At 38.0% G+C, this 17,327-nt stretch overlaps 1 non-coding gene across 1 annotated transcript; it reads right to left on the bottom strand.

The window, feature by feature from the left end:
* Positions 1-555: 555 nt before the first annotated feature.
* LOC111765279 (U6 spliceosomal RNA) lies at positions 556-662 on the bottom strand. Its single transcript, XR_002797667.1, has one exon. It is a non-coding gene; the product is annotated as a U6 spliceosomal RNA (small nuclear RNA).
* Between the last annotated feature and the right edge of the window lie 16,665 nt (positions 663-17,327).

Below are 17,327 nucleotides of genomic sequence, written 5' to 3'. Positions count from 1 at the left end.
TCATTCCTACATGAACATCCATAACCAATAAGTATATAGTAATAATTGTGAACTTATAGAACAAGCATATATGACAATATACAGAGTTCTCATACCTCACCATACCACCAATACCTTGCATGGTTGTTAAACATTTTTAACTAATGATTAAAGAGCATCCTCAAAATATTACTGCTAACAAAAGTATTTCCCCCAACCAACCCTATTATTATTATTATTATTTTATATCATTTATACATGAACATGCATGAACAATAAGGATATAGAAAAAGTTGTGAACTTACAAAGCAAATATGCATAACATCATATAAGGATAAGGGCCACATAGATCAAGCCTCCACCAACATCTTGCATTGTCATGAGACATTCGTAACAACTTATGAAAGATTATTCTGAAAATCTCACTACTAATTATAGTCCTTAATTTACATTTGATGTATTTTTCCCAGTGCACCCTATTGTTATTTTTTAAATATATTTTTATGACAGAAATTGTAAACTTACAGAACAATCATGCACATGTGAAGGATTTCCAAACAACACACCTCTGTCAAAAAACATATGGAACTCTTCACGAATTTGCATGTCATCCTTCTGCAGGGGTCATGATAATCTTTTCGGTATCATTTCAATTTTAGTATATGTGCTCCTGAAGCAAGCACTGTTTTCACTGATTTTTTTTTCAGTTGTGGTTTTAGAATTGCAAGTTTATATTTTGTCAGCACAGAAATTTTTTGTACATCATTGATAGTGAAGCTCTCAACTGTTATGTAAGGACTTTGAGCACCGCAGATGTCAGCAGGTGAATTTTTAAAAGCTTTTTTAGAATGTGAATAAGTCCAGAAACAAAATGAGTGCCTCATTAACATTTATTGTTTCTACAAAGGTCAAAATGGGAATCAAATCAACTCATTATTGCTATTGTAGAAGAGCAATGATATTTTACTAAATAACATCTAACACCTCCAACTTTATTTTAGTAATTTTGATAGGAAATGAGAGAAAAAAATGTCCCCTTGAAATATCAAATAAATATTTCAGATGTAAATGGGTTGTATTCATTTTAAGAAATAACAATCATTGCTTACTATCAAAATTATTTCAATCCATAATTGTTCATATTATTATTTAACTAAAGAAAAATATTTTATAGTAGATTTCCTGATTTCCATAATTGCTCATCATGCTTTTTTGTTGTCGAAATGGGAATGCCCTTTATAAATGTCTGGGGAAATATACACCTTAATGTAATAATATAGGAGAGACTATTACAGGATTTTTAAAGTAAACCAGAAGAGATAAACAACCAAGGAACATAAGGGTCATTGTAGTGGTTTGAAATGTATTTTCCTAATTCTAGTCCATTTCTGTGGGTATGAAACCATTGTAAGTATTTGATTAGAGTATTTCAGTTAGGGTGTGGTCAACCTCAATCAGGATGGGTTTTAATCCTATTTTCAGAGGCCTTTATAAGTGAAATGAAATTGACACAGAAAGAGAGAAAGACAGAGAGAGGGGTAAAGGGAGAGAGAGAGAGAAAGCCCTAGGAAGCAAGAAGCTGAAACAGAGCCTGGAAGAGAAGGAAGAAACAAGGAGAGGTTGCCATGTGCCTTGCCATGTGACAGAGGAAACAGGGATCAGCAGCAGCCAGCTCCAAATGCCACAGTCTGGGGAGAAATATCACCTCACTGATACCTTGGTTTGTATATTTTCCAAGATTCAAAACCTTGAGAAATAAATTCCCACTATTCAACTCAAATTATTTCATGATATTTCCTTGAGCATCCTAGGAAACTAAAACAGATATGAATTTAGGGACTTCGGAGAATTCTTAATTTTGTAATCTACTTTTTTCCCCCTTTTCCTCTCTTCTCCTCCTCCTTCCTTTTGATCCTTCACCATTTTTCATGTCCCATTAGGTCAGTTCTCCTCTTCCTTCTTCACACCCAGTTTATGCCTATACAAACTTTCTAAATCACATTCAAACTTGCCATAGTTTCATTTTGTAAATGGTTCGTGGTAGCTCTAGAACTGAAGTATAATGCTTCATTGTGAACTCATGCATTCATTGAAAAAATACTTTTGATCACATATCTATGCTAGCTAAATTTCAAGACTTAAAATACATCAGTGACATAAGCATAAATTCCTTTTATCAAAGAGATTCTATCCCCAGGGAGAGAGAGTAAATAATACATGAGGAGCAGTAAATTATACACTATGTTAGGATGTAATAAGCAAAATTGAAAAGCTAGAGAAGACTGGATGGTCTAAAATGGATTTGTGACATATTGGATAAGAAAAACAAAATTGGAAGAATCATACTACCTGTCTATAAAGCATACCACAAAGGTACAGTGGACAAAAATGCATGGTAATGACACAAGGATAGAAAGACTGACCAGTTGAACTGAAGTGAGAGTTCTGATATAGATCATTGCATATCCAGCCAACTGTTAATACACAAGGCCACAAAGCCCACTCAACTGGGACAGAATGACCTTTTCTACAAGTGGTGCTGGGAGAACTAGATAATCAATTCCAAAAATTTGAGAGAGGATCACCATTTCATGTCCTATACAAAAATTAAATCAATTCAACTTAAAGACCTAAATGTAAGAGTCAAGGCCAAACGTTCTTAGAAGATAATACAAGGAAGCATCTATGAAATCTTGTAGTAGGAAATGGTTTCATAAATTTTACACCCAAAGTGTGAGCAGTGAAAGAAAAAAATAGATTAATGGAACTTCCTCAAAATTAAAAGCTTTTGTTCTTCAAAGCAGCTTGTCAAGAAAGTGAAAAGGCAGCCTATTCAATAGAAGAAAATATCTGAGAACTGTGGTGGTTAGGCAAATGTGCCAACTCAGCCAGGTAATTGTGTCCAGTTGTTTAGTCAAGCAAGCACTGGGCTAATTGTAATACAAGGCCATTTATGGATTTTAGTCATTAGTGAGTTTACTGCATCTGTGGCTGATTATATCCACATCAACCAGGGAGATTGCTCTCAGAAATGAGTGATGCTTTATCCAATTAGTTGAATGCCCTAAAAGGGGAAGTGATTCCAGCATTCAGAGAGAATTACTTAGCTCATCTTTTGACAGCAAATGCCTCCCAGAAACTCATCAGGAACTTCATTGGGTTTTCATCAGAGACTCTGGTTTGCAGGCTCTCTGTGGAACCTGGAGTTGTGCATTACCATAGTCATATGAGAGACATTTATAAAATCTCATACTGTTTACAGATATTTCCAGTTGATTCTGTTTCCCTAGAGAACCCTGACTAATATAGTTTGGTACTGGGACTGGTTCTTGAGGAACAGATTCTTAAACATGGATGTCTGAGGTGGTTCTGGGAGTTTTGTAATTGGCTCTCTACTCTAATTGGGCTCAAGGTTACTAATGACTCCCTTTCCAATAATGAAGAGGCTACTTACAGCTCATGGTGTGAGTTGGCAATGGAGATACACAAAATATCACTGGATTCCCCTACTTCCAAACTTACAAGAAGTATGTTTGCAACACCTTAAGAGAGTTTGGTAGAGCCAAAAGGTATAATGATTTTGGCTGTCCTCTCCTAGATACTCTGGATACAGTTACAAAAGAAAGAGATAAACCAAAGATTTCAAATTTGAAAATTAAATGATGCATGAATGTGTATAATTTTCTATGTGCTCTGAAAGAAAATCTTGGCTCATGCTGCAACAGGCTTGAGATATCTGAGAACCAAACACAGGCTTTCATTGTATGAGTAGGAGAATTACAAAAGGATTTAAAATTTCAACCTCACAGTGTTTCTGCAGTTAAAGTGAAGACATTGATTGGAAAGGAGTGGAACCCAGAGGATTGGGATAGACATACAGGATGATAATAATATTGGTGGGGGCATTGGAACTCCAAATTCTGCTGAGACTTTACCATATAAACATGCACTGTCCTGCCCTGTGGAGACCACACCTTGTCAACCTTGTATAACTAAGCCTCCAGCCTGCCCCAGGGAGTCTGGACCTCCTTCCTACCCTGAGGCAGGTACCAGCCAAATTCCAGCATACACTGCCCAGCCTTCAGTCTTCCCCGAGGCACCTGCCTTCCAACCCCTGCCTGAAGAGATTAATCCCTTATCTTCAGAAGAAAATGTAAAGGAATTTCCTGAAACAGTAGCTTGCAAGACATTTCTGATTCTTCTCCTTACCCACCTCTAATATCCTTCTTCTCTTCAAGACCTATTATTTGCTTAAAATCACAACAAGCACCCAAAGGTGAAATACAAAGTGTGACTCATGAGGTAGTATGCTATACTCTGAAAAATTTGCATGAGTTTTCTAATTTATATAGATAGAAATCAGAGAAATATGTGTGGGAATGGATACTAAGGGTATGGGATAATAGTGGAAACAATATAAGTTTGAACCACACTGATTTTATTGATATGGACCCACTAAGCAGAAATTCTGGATTCAACACCATAGCTTGAGGGGTTAGAAAGGGCTCTAACAGTACGTTTGGTGGCTGACTAAAACATGGACCAAAAGATGGCCTAGCCTGTCAGAGGTTGAGATAATGGATTTGCCTTGGTATACAGTAGAAAAGGGAATTCAAAGGCTTAGAGAGATTGGAATGCTAGAATGGATTTACCATTTAAGACCTCCCCACCTACAACAGGAATATTCAGAGGACACAGCTTTAACCAAGACTTTGAGGAATAAATTTGTAAGACTCCATATTCCACGAAGAGCTCTGTGTTTGCTTTACATTGTAGTCCAGACATTACTGTAGGGAAGGCTGAAATGGACTTAGAATCTTTAAACATTATGGGGATGATCAGATCTCGGTCAGGTAAAAGTCAAGTATGGGCAATTAATCACCAGAGACAAGGTGGGTGTGGTTACCTTAATGAAAGGCAGATTCAAAGCAGCATCATAATAAAGTCGTAGAGAGTTATGACATTGACTAATGGATAATTGGGTATATAGAAGTGAAATAAATGGGCAGTCTACTAAATTTCTTTTGCACTGTATAGGCAGAAGAGTTTTAGGTCAAGTGAACAAAACCCTAATTCAGTTTGCAAACACAAAGAATCACTGCCCCTTAATCAATCCCCACACTTGAGATAGTTTACAGATCCAGAGCCCCTTGAATAAGGAGAAGGCCAGGTCCCCTTGGGGAAGGATCCTGTTAAATTGCCAAAATTTATATTGTTAATCTTCCTCCTACCTTTCCCCAAGGAGACCTATGGCCTTTTACCAGACTAACTGTGCATTGGTGAAAAGGAAATGATCAGAAATCTTGGGGATTATTAGACACTGGCTCAGAAGTGACATTAATTCCAGGAGACCCAAAATGTCACTGTGGTGCCTCAGAGTAGGGACTTATGGAGCTCAGGTGATTGATGGAGTTTTAACTTAGGTCTGTCTCATAGTGGGTCCAGTGGGCCCCTGGACCTGTTCTGTGGTTATTTCTCCAGTTCTGAAATGCATAATTGGAATAGATATTCTCAGTAACTAGCAGAATCCCCACATTGGATCCCTGACTTGTGGAGTGAGAGCTATCTTGGTTGTAAAGGCCATGTGAAAGTCACTAGAACTGCCACTACCTAGAACGATAGTAAATCAAAAGCAAGGAGTGGAGGTTGTGGGGAGTGGGGTATATGGGAACCTCATATTTTTTAATGTAAAATTTTGTTTGATATATGTATCTTTAAAAAACAGATAATAAAAAATGAAAAAATACAGAGAAAAATAAATATGTATATAAATAATATGTACATACATATATATATACATATATATGCATATATACACACACACACACATATATATAAATATAACAAAACAAAACAAGAAAAGCAATATCAGATTCCTGGAGGGATTGCAGAGATGAGTGCCACCATCAAGGATTTGAAGGATGTAGGGGTGGTAATTCCCACCACATCCCCATTCAACTCTCCTATTTGGCCTCTTCAGAAAAAGATGGTTCTTTAAGGATGACAGTAGATTATCATATACTCAACAAGGTGGTGACTTCATTTGCAGATGCTCTTCCAGATGAGGTATCATTGCTTGGGCAAAACAATACATCCCCTGGTACCTGGTATGCAGTTGTTGATCTGGGAAATTTTTTTTCTCAATTACCAACAGTAAGGACCACCAGAAACAGTTTGCTTTCAACTGGCAAGGCCAGCAGTATACCATCACTGTAATGCCTCAGGGATATATCAACTCTCCAGCCCTGTGTCATAATATTGTCCACAGGGACCTTGATCATATCTCTCTCCTAAGATATCACACTGGTCCATTATATAGATAATAGCATGTTGATAGGACCTGTTGAGCAAGAAGTAGCAAAAACTCTAGACTTATTGGTAGGGCATTTGCATGAGAGAGCATAGGCAATAAATCCAACAAAAGTACAGGGCCCATGCACCTAGTGAAATTTCTAGATGTCCAGTGGTGTGGGACATGTTGGGATATGCCTTCTAAAGTGAAGAATAAGCTGTTGCGTGCAGCCCCTTCTATGACCAAAAAAGAGTCACAATGCTTAGGTGATCTCCTCAGATCTTAGAGCCAACACATTCTTCATTTGGGTATGCTACTCTGGCCCATTTACTAAGTGATCAGAAAAGCTTCTAGTTTTGAATGGAACTGGAACAAGAGAATCTGTGGCAGGTCTAGGCTGCTGTGCAAGGTGTACTACCACTCGGGCTATATGATCCAGCATATCCAATGGTGCTGGAAGTTTCAGTGGCAAATAGAGATGCTGTTTGGAGCCTTTGGCAGGCTTCTTTAGGAGAATCACACTGCAGACCCTTGGAATTTTGGAGCAAAGTCTTGCCTTCCTCTGCAGATAACTACTTCCCTTTTGAGAAACAGCTTTTGGCCTACTTTTGGGGCTTAGTAGAGACTGACTGCTTAACCATGGGCCATCAATTTACCATGAGACTTGAATTGCCTCTCATGAGCTTGGTATTGTCTGACCCACTAAACCAAAAAGTTGGGCATGAAGAGCAACACTCCATAATAAAGAGGAAGTGATACATACAAGATAGGGCTTGAGTGGGCCCTGAAGACACAAGTAAGTTACATGGGGATGTAGCCCAAATGCCCATGGCCACCCTCCTCCCATGTTACCTTCTCTTTCCCAGCTCACAGCTTGCCTCTTGGGGAGTACCTTACAATTAGTCGACTGAGGAAGAGAAAACTCAGACCTGGTTTACAGATGGTTGTGCATGATTTGCAGGTGACACTTGAAAGTGCACAGCTGCAGTACTGCAGCCCTTTTCTAGGACATCCCTGAAAGACAGGTGAGGGCAACTCATCCTAGTGGACAGAACTTTGAGCAGTGCACCTGGCTATTCATTTTCATGGAAGAAGAAATGGTGATTTATGAGCTGTTGCCAATGGTTTGACAGGATGGTAAGGGACTGGGAAGGAACATGATTGGAAAAGTGGTGACAAAGAGATCTGGGGAAGAGGTATGTGGACAGATCTTCTTGAGTAAGCAAAAACCATGAAAATATTTGTGTCCCATATGAATACTCACCAGTGGGTGACCTCAGCAGAGGAATATTTTAATAATCAAGTGGATAAGATGACCTACACTGTGGCTAATGTTCAGCCTCTTTCCCTAGCCACTCGTGTCATTGCCCACTGGGCTTTTGAACAAAGTGGCCATGGAGCTAAGGATGGAGGTTATGCATGGGCTCAGCAACATGGACTTCCCCTCATCAAGGCTGAATTGATTACAGCCACTGTTGAATGCCCAATTTGCCAGCAGTATACATACTCAGCCTCCATTTGGCACCATTCCCTGAGGTGATCAGCTTGTTACCTGGTGACAGGTTGATTACAATGGAACCATTTCTACCATGGAAGGGGCAGTGATTTGTTTTAACTGGAATAAACACATTCTCCAGATATGGGTTTGCATTTCCTGCATGCAATACTTCTCTCAAAACTATCATCCATGGATTTACCAAATGTCTTATCTACCACCATTGCATTCTACACAGCATTGCTTCTAATCAAGGAACCCATTTCACAGCAAATAATGTGCAAGAAAGGGTAACTGCCCATGGAATTCACTTGTCTTACCATGTTCCCCACCACTCTGAAGCAGCTGGATTGATAGAACAGAGGAATGGCCTTTTGAAGGCTCATTTATGGTGCCAACTAGGTGGCAGTACCTTGCAGGGCTGGGGCAATGTTCTCCAGGAGACTGTGTATGCTCTAAATCAGCTTTCACTCTCTGGTGCTGTTTTTCCCATAACCAGGGTTCATGGGTCCAGGAATCAGGGATGGACATGAGAGTGGCACCACTCACTATTACCCCTAATGACCTAGTAGGAAAACTTTTGCCTCCTTTCCCTGCAACCTTAAGCTCTGCTGGTCTACAGGTCTTAGTCCCAAAAGAAGGAGTGCTGTTACCTGGGAATACAATGGTTTCATTGAACTGGACATTAAGGCTGTCACCTGCCCACTTTGGGTTCCTTTTACTTCTAAATCAACAGCCAAAGAAGAGAATTACCTGTACTGGCTGATGTGATTGATTCTGATTATGAAGAGGAAATAGGACTACATTTACATAATGAGGGTAAAGCAAAGTTTGCTGGAAACAGGAGATCCTCTAGGGTGTCTTCTAGTATTGCCATGGCTTGTAATTAAAGTCAGCAGAAAATTGTAACCACCCAATCCAAGCAGGATTAAATAATGGCCCAGAATCTTCAGGAATGCAAGTTTGCATCACCCAACCAGGCAAAGTACCATGGCCAGCTATAGTGCTTGCTGAGTGTAACAGAAACATGTAATGGGTAGTGGAAGAAGGTAGTGATAATTATGAACTTCAACCATGTGACCAGTTATATAAATGAAAACTGCAATAGTCATGAATCTTTCTTTCTTGTTTCATTATGAGTATTATTGTATGTGTACACGAAATGAATTTTTAGTTTTCTTCCTCAACCTTCTCCCTTATCATATCACTAGCTATATTAGTTTCACATCACATTTAAAGGATGTCAAGTTTACGAGTGAATATTACCCAAGGACTTCCACTCTATTCTTTAGGGAATTAATGCATTTATGATTTTATGCATGACAGTTGAACATTTTTAGGCATAAATATATTTTGTTATTGTTTTTACTTAGAGACTAAGTGTGGTTTAAGGTAATGTGTATGGTTGCTGAGTTGACAAAGGGTGGACTGTGATTGTTAGACTAATGTGTCAACTGGGCCAGTTAATTGTGCCCAGTTGTTTGGTCAAGTAAGCACTGGGCTAACAGTAATACATGGATATTTATGGGCTTTAGTCATCAGTGAGTTTACTGCATAGATAACTGATAATTTCTGTATCAGTCAGGGAGATTGCTGTCAGCAACAAGTGCCGATTTATCCGATCAGTTGTATGCCTTAAAATGAGAAGTGATTTCAGTATTCGGAGAGAATTTCCCAGCTCATCTTTGGACAGCCAATGTCTCCCTGAAACTCCTCCTGGACCTTCAGTGGACTTTCATCAGAGACCCTGGTTTGCAGCCTGCCTGTAGAACTTGCACTTGTGCATCCCCACTGTCATGTAAGAGACTCTTATAAATTCTCATATTATTTATAGATATTGCCTATTAATTCTGTTTCCCTAGAGAATCCTGACTAATACAGGAACTAGCTATCTGATAAGGCCTAATATCTAGCATATATAAAGAAATCTTATATCTTAAAAATAAAATGACATAAAACCTATTTTAAAAATGAGCAAGAGATTTGAATAGACACTTTTCCAAAGAGGATATACAAATGGCTAAAAAGCACATGAAATGATGCTCAACATTACCAGCTTTAGGGAAGTGAAAATCAAAACTGCAATGAAATATATTACACCTATTAGATGGGCTGCTATTAAAAAAAGAAAACAGAAAAGCACAGAAAACTACAAGTGTTGGAGAGGATGCGGAGGAATAGGAACACTCATGCATTTCTGGTACAATGTCAAATGATGCAGCCACTGTGGAGTATAGTTTGGTGGCAGCTCAGGAAGCTAAGTTTAGAATTACTGTATGATCTGGCAATCCCACTATTAGGAATATAACTGGAAGATTGAAAGCAGGGATGTGAACAGATATATGCACACCAATGTTCATTGCTGCTTTATTCATAATTGCCAAAAGTTGGAAACAATCCAACTGTCCATCAAAGGAAGAATGGAAAACAAAATGTGTTATATACATATGATGGACTATTACCCAGTTCTAAGAAAGAATGAAGTATTGACACATGAGGTGAATGGATAAATCTTAAAGAACTTATGTTGAGTGAAGTAAGCCAGTCACTATAGGATTAATATTGCGTGATCTCATTGTTATGACCTAAGTATATTGAATAGACTCACAGGGAAAGAGTCTGGAAGATGGGTTATCAGGATACAGAAAGGGAAAAGAGTGTGGTGATCTGAAGCTCAATCTAGGCAGAACATAAAGGAGATGGTTTGGCAGTGGATGGGGGTGATGGTAGTTCAGAGATGTGAGTGGCATGGACAGTACTGAAATGTGAGGATGAGTAGGGGGCATGGGGTTGGACTATTTATGGAATTGGGGGGAGGACTGGAGGAAGGAACAGGTGAACTCTGGGGATTTGAGGTCTGTAGTTGAGCCTACAATTGTGCGAATGTTCTTTTGGCAAATACGTTAGGGGAGGGTTGCTAGTAAAAGGTATCAGTAATGGGGGATATTTGGGAAATGGTACATGTAGGGCATGCTTCTGTGGAATTTGAGTGTCAACTGACCATGGTTAGTAGCAATGCTTCAATATATGTTAATCCATTTTAACAAATGTACTTTGCTCATATAAGATGTTATTAATAGGGAAAAATGTGAGAGGGTGGTGGGTGCAGTATATGGGAATCTCCTATATTTTCTATGTGACTTTTCTGTAACCTAAAGCTTCTTCCAAAATAAAATAAAAAAAAAAAAAGACACTAAGGAAACATACAGAAGAAATTGTAAACATACATATATGAAAACATCTTACAGTGATAAAAGGCACAATGCAAGGAATTTTTTTGGCTTTGTTTTTGGAGATGTTTTGGATTACAAAAAAGATACAAGTATGAAAGGGGAGGATCACTGGTGCATGGTGTCAGTGATGGGGGGATGTGTGTAGAATGATGCACCTGGGGCTTGCCTGCATGGACTATGAATGTGTTCATATGGTCATAGGGTATTATCTCACTGGGCGTAGACTCACATAATAACCAACAAAATTTTAAATTCCCATATTATGGAGTCTTGCTACATTCTCTAATAGAGTAGCAACAAACTCTATAGTATATAGACTATGCCTAGTGTAAGAGGACAGACCAATACATCAGGCCCTTGATATCAGTGCTGGTACTTATGAATCATATTCTTGTAAAATTGAAACTTAGCCTAGTAATATATATTGCCTAAGAGTTAGTTCCTGAAAACCTCCTTGTTACTCAAATATATTCTCTCTCTAAACCAAATTTAGCATATAAATTAACTGCCTTCCCCTTACCCCCAGGCCCTCAGGACGGAACACTACCCCTGGTATTGGGCTTCCCTGGCACCGAGGGATTCTTGCTAAGTGCCAATAATTATGCATTTGGAAAAAGACCTTGACCAAAAGGGAGAAATATCAAGTACAAATGAGTTTTTATGGCCAAGAGCTTCAAAGTGAGCCAAGAAGTCATTTATTCCAGAGGTTATGCTTATGCACATCTCAGGAGGATCTCACTGATGGCCACAGTAAACAATGCCTCAAACAAGGGTGATCCTGAGGGCTCTAGAGACATCTGGACATTATAGGCAGGCCAGACAATCCCAGGAAATTGGCACCTCATCAGTGGGCGTTACCTTGGAATATATGATAACCTGCTCCCCCTCCCCCGCAATGTAACAGAATTTGACTCATTTATTATTTCCCTACACATGGCTCTTCTTTCCCTTTTATTTGAACCTATAATTAACACTATATCCATGAAACATGTGTTCCTGAGACTTAAATATTTGGTCTGTTCTTATACCTATTGTGCCCTGAATCTCAGCAAACTTGCAGTCAACACTTACTCTCCAATTCATCAAACTCACCCAAGAAAAATAACAAAAGAATGATGATTGACAACACTCATCCCAAGAAGCAGAGAGTGTCTACAACTGCAAGCAAGACAGTCCATCCGTCTGCCTCATAGGATCTAAGTCTCCTCTCAATTGGAAGCAGAGTGGGCATCACCATCTCAAAATCCTCAAGATAGATGAACAACAGACATAAGGGGGGCATACAACTATGGACTAAAGTAGACTTATTATTATTCTAGTAATGGAAGAACTTGTAACACTGATAGAAAGACAGTCATCACCAGAGGTTCTGAGGGGAGGGAGAGGGAAGAATAAGTGAAATGGGCATTTTTTTTGGACATTGGAATTTTTCTGCATGATATTGCAATGATACAAACCATTATACATTTTGTCAAACATAAAATTATACAGTGCAAAGTGTAAGCCATAATGCAAACTTTTTAGACTATGGTTAGTAGCAATGTTTCAATATCTTTTCATCAATTACAACAAACATATCACTCTAATTAATGATGTTACTAATAGGGGAAAATGTGAGAGGTGGAGGGGATGGCAAATATGGGAATCTACTCTATATTTGATGTGATTTTTCTGTATTCTAAATCTTCTTTAAAAATAAAGAAAAAAAAATTGGTTTGTAAGTAGTTGCAATTTTAAGTTAGGTGACCAGGATAGTCATATCGAATTGTCAATTTATTTTTGTGCTCCTTGAATCCAATTTCCCAAAATCTGTGATTGATCAAAGTCTGGTTACAAAATATCTCTATTTTATACACAGCTTATGTGATGTTTTCCAGGTAGCCATGCCCCATCCATAAATCTATAGATTCAGGGTTTATTTACCATAGAAATGATAAACCAGGAATGTCCTAATAAAAGCATTCCTTAGGGTTGGAATCTTCTCTAGCAAATACCATTAGTCCATTTAATAAGAGGTGAGGTTTCAGCAAGTTTACAAGGAAATTGTAATAGATATCATGCCTTCTTTTTTTCCCAGGAACTTCTCCTAAATATGTATCAATGGATAGCTGCTTAATTTGTGGCCTCCCAGGGGACAGAAGTTCTAGGTTCAGCATCCTCCGCCATGTCTGACTTGTTGATGATATTTCTCCCAGGACACTGCAAAATTACCAGAATATTTAATATAACCTACAAACCATGAATAGATGAATAGTTTTAGTCTGTTCCCCATAAAATGAGTAACCATAGTAGATTGTTTCCTTTCTTTTCACCAGGTGACCCAGGTGCTATGTTTAGAGAGAGTTTACAAATGGGAATTGCCCACTACTCTTTCTCTAGAGCAGGTTTTTTAAAACCCTTTTTGTTCCATGAACCCCTTTGCCAGCTGGGTTAAAACCATGGACCTCTTACTATGTCCACATTATACTGTGTATTATTTAATAAATATATCACACCTGCATATCCCTACAAGAATAATGTTTTGTTTTGTTTTTAATTTCAATTCAAGCTCATAGACCACTTGTTAAGAACCCCTGCTCCAGAGAAATGAATATGGAGGTTTTCCCAATAGCCATCATTAGTTGATACCAGAACTAAATTAATCAAGAGTAATATTCCCTTGTTCTTAGATCCTTCTATGGAATTATGGTGATGGCTTCTCACTCCGGGGATTAAAACCCATTTATGAGCATTCAGCTATTTGCTATCATCTGCTGTTTCCAGTTTTTAGTTGTTTAACTCTTCCCCTTTTCAAACAAGTTTGGGCTTTCTGTTATATCAAGTATACTATTTACCCACAGAGCTGGTAATACAAACAAACTTCTTAATAACAAACTTATTCTGTTTGATCCTACATTCAAGCAGATGTCAGAGAGTGACCATCTCTGACTCTTGGTAACAAACTTGCACTCACAATTAGTTCTACCTTGGCTACATAGGTGAAATCATGACCCATAACCAGAACCTTTAGTACTAAACACTGTTAAGTTCAATGTAGAAGAATGATTTCCACATTGATATAACCCTTTCTGGGTAAACATAAATTTTAACATGGCCCTAAACTACGAGACTGGGTAAAATGACAAACTAAAATAGTTTGCCATGGAAAAGATATGCAATTGTGTAATTGCATTCTCTCCTAACCTTTATTCATGTCTGCCAATACTGGAAACATTTCCAGGGGAATACTCCCATCTGATACACATATTCTCTCATATTCAATTTAGATATTAATTTTTTTGGTCTAAGCCTTTTGAGTCACCATTTTGATAAGTATTTCATTTGCTCTGAGAATGGTAAGGGGTAAGGATCCCATTAAACATCATTTTCTTGCTCAATTCTGTAAGTTGGTAATAGTGAAATGTGAATTTTGATAAGAATAAATATATCTAGGAAGGGGACTGAATTGTCAATTCACTGTTATAAACATTCCAAGATTGTCTCCATTAGAGGATAAGTGAAGCATAGAGTATAAGTGGGTTGAATTCAGATAAGACCTACTTATAATCCCATGGGACTGCCAGGAGTAGCCTGATGTAATACATTTGCCAAATATGTTCTGGCTTGAAGAATCCATCCTCCATTTTCAAATCATTCTTCTCCTATTTACATTGGGTGCATTCTTTACATTAGTAATTCCATTCAGTACAAAGGTATTCAGTTATGTCTAGGACCACAGGTGCAGAACCAAAGCACAGCATGGTAAGTTCTTTCATGAATCCAGAGAGCTAGGTCTTAAAATCTTATTCAGACATCTTTCTTAGCTCTCCAATCTCCCTCTGAGCTGGGAAGGGGATTATATTTATTTTTATCTTTTTTCTTTGATGGGTACCCCCATAAGCCACTTTGTTTATTCCTCTCAATACCCACAGAGATTTCCATAGTTGGGTACTCCATATTGAGGTTCTTTTAGCCCGATCATCAAGGTCCATTACCTATAGGCCAAGTGATTGTATAAATCCTATTGCTCCATTGAAAATGGGAGCTTACATTTGGCCTTCTTTATTTGGATGTTACTGCATACGAGGCTTAAGATTGCTGATTTCAAATGAAGAACATGGTCTTCAATCTGGACACTCCCATCTGTGAACCAGGTAATCAATTTTCCTTGAATGGGAAAGAGACATGGAATTCAGATCACGCAGCAATGCAGTGGGAAGGTTCTTCACGGGCTCTGTGATTAATCCTATGGGCAGTAGAGTACTTTCTTACTAAGAAGAGAACTACTGAAATTCATCCTTTTGCATCCTTTTGAATATACCATTTCCACTCTATAAGTGACCATTGCTGTACTGCTTCCTGCCTGTTTGAATATTTCTCTGACATCTCTCAAGATATGTTTGGTATTTCTGTCCTCACAATTGTCTGATCTCTTTCACAGATGTGTACAGTTTTGCTCAATGCCCAGTAACAAGCTGGAAATTAATTTTCTCTCAAATAGCAGCTTCTTGTTTCAAAATGTAATAGAGTAGCACTATTTCTGTCAAAGTCCAGTCTGCTTATGTTCTGGTTGCAGATATTTCTAATACTGTCTTGATCTGCTGGATTACAAGATCCTAGTGAACTTCCTGGACCACCACCTCAGTGCTTTATTTTGTCCTCCACACACAGAGATTTCTTTCTGGATACTCTGTGAATGGAACAGAATTCATATTGGGGGGAATATGATTTTGCCAAAACCAAAGAAATCTGCTAGTCTTCTTGCCTGTTGACAATGGCAACGAAAGAGACAAATTTCTCCTTCACCTCTTGAGAACTATCTCTGGCTACTTAACATCAAGTAATTACCTTTGGTTTCATAGCTTGAGTGGGATACTGAATTTACCTGAAATTTTAGTAGGCTTCTATTTGTCATATGGGTGACTGTGGCACTTAATTTTTCCTGAGTTTCTTCCTCTAGGAGGCAATTATCATGATGTATCAATGTATAGTACTACCTTGCCTTAATGTACCAAGACCAAGTCCTGCTTCCCTAGATTATGGCAATTTCAAATATTCCTGTCCAAACAAAGGATGTATAATGATTTTCATTCCACAGGAATATATTATGTGCTGGCTGTACTCCAATACTGGGTCCAAGAGTGAATGAAAGCAATAGATGTAAGATTATGAATTTCAGAATGAATATTGGGAGTAAAGCATCAACATACCTTATGTTGATTAGAGAGTAATGTGATTTCTTAACAGTAAAACAGGAGATTGCTCAGAACATTTCTTATGAAAGTAGAGAAATCAAATATAAGCCTTCACATGAAGAGATAAAAAAAAATACTATTAGTTCCATAAAGACATAGATCAGGTAGATTTTTAAAGAAAACATTTATCATATCATTAATGAAAAAGAATATGTAATTTGAATTTCTACAACCCCAGAGCCTAGCATAGTATAATTTTTATAGCCCTAGAACCTAGCATAGTATCTAGTATATATTTATTATATAGATAATATATTTTTATTTGTATCAATGTAATCCTTTAAAACAAGTTACTTTTTGAATTACCATTTTGATTGGGGGGAAAATAGAAGGAAATCACAAAATTTTCAACAGTCTTCATTTTGTAGAATCTTTTTCCTTAACAACTCCAGCTCTCAAGAATACATAAGCATGCCTCCTTCTGTTCTGAGCAGTAACAGTGGTTGACATACTGATAAAGATGTACGGAGTTCTATAAAACCAAAGTCGAGTTGTCAAACTGAAGAGCACATGTCAAATGCTGTCTCCTGTATACACAGGATTTATACCACTTTCTGTCCACAAAAATGCAGGCTTCAAAATGAATATATTACCATACTGAAGGCAACATTGCATTTATGCTAAGTTGTTGCAATTCATTTTTGGCACAAAAAGCCTACAAATATCTTTTTTTTCAATTAATCTTCTAAAGAAAACCAAAAAGAATAGGACATTTTCTGGAAATTGTTTTCTCTAAACTTTACAGAGAGCCTTTACTTTTAGTTGTTGTAATGTTAATTATTTTCTCTCTCTTTATTTTTTTAAAACGTTACATTCAAAAAATATAGGTCCCCACCTACCTTCCACCCCCCTCACCCCACTCCTCCAAAATCAACAACCTCTTTCATCATCATGGGACATTCATTGCATTTGGTGAATATATTTTGGAGCACTGCTACACCACATGGATAATGGTTTACATTGTAGTTTACGCTCTCCTGCAGTCCACCCAGTGGGCCATGGCAGGACATACATTGTCCAGCACCTGTCACTGCAGTACCACCCAGGACAACTCCAAGTCCTGAAAATGCCCCCACATCGTATCTCTTCTTCCC

This window comes from Dasypus novemcinctus, chromosome 1 (assembly GCF_030445035.2).
Source record: "Dasypus novemcinctus isolate mDasNov1 chromosome 1, mDasNov1.1.hap2, whole genome shotgun sequence".
In the NCBI taxonomy this organism is placed as follows: domain Eukaryota; kingdom Metazoa; phylum Chordata; class Mammalia; order Cingulata; family Dasypodidae; genus Dasypus; species Dasypus novemcinctus.
The sequence above is the reverse complement of the archived record's forward strand: the minus strand, read 5'-3'. Positions and strand labels throughout refer to the sequence as shown.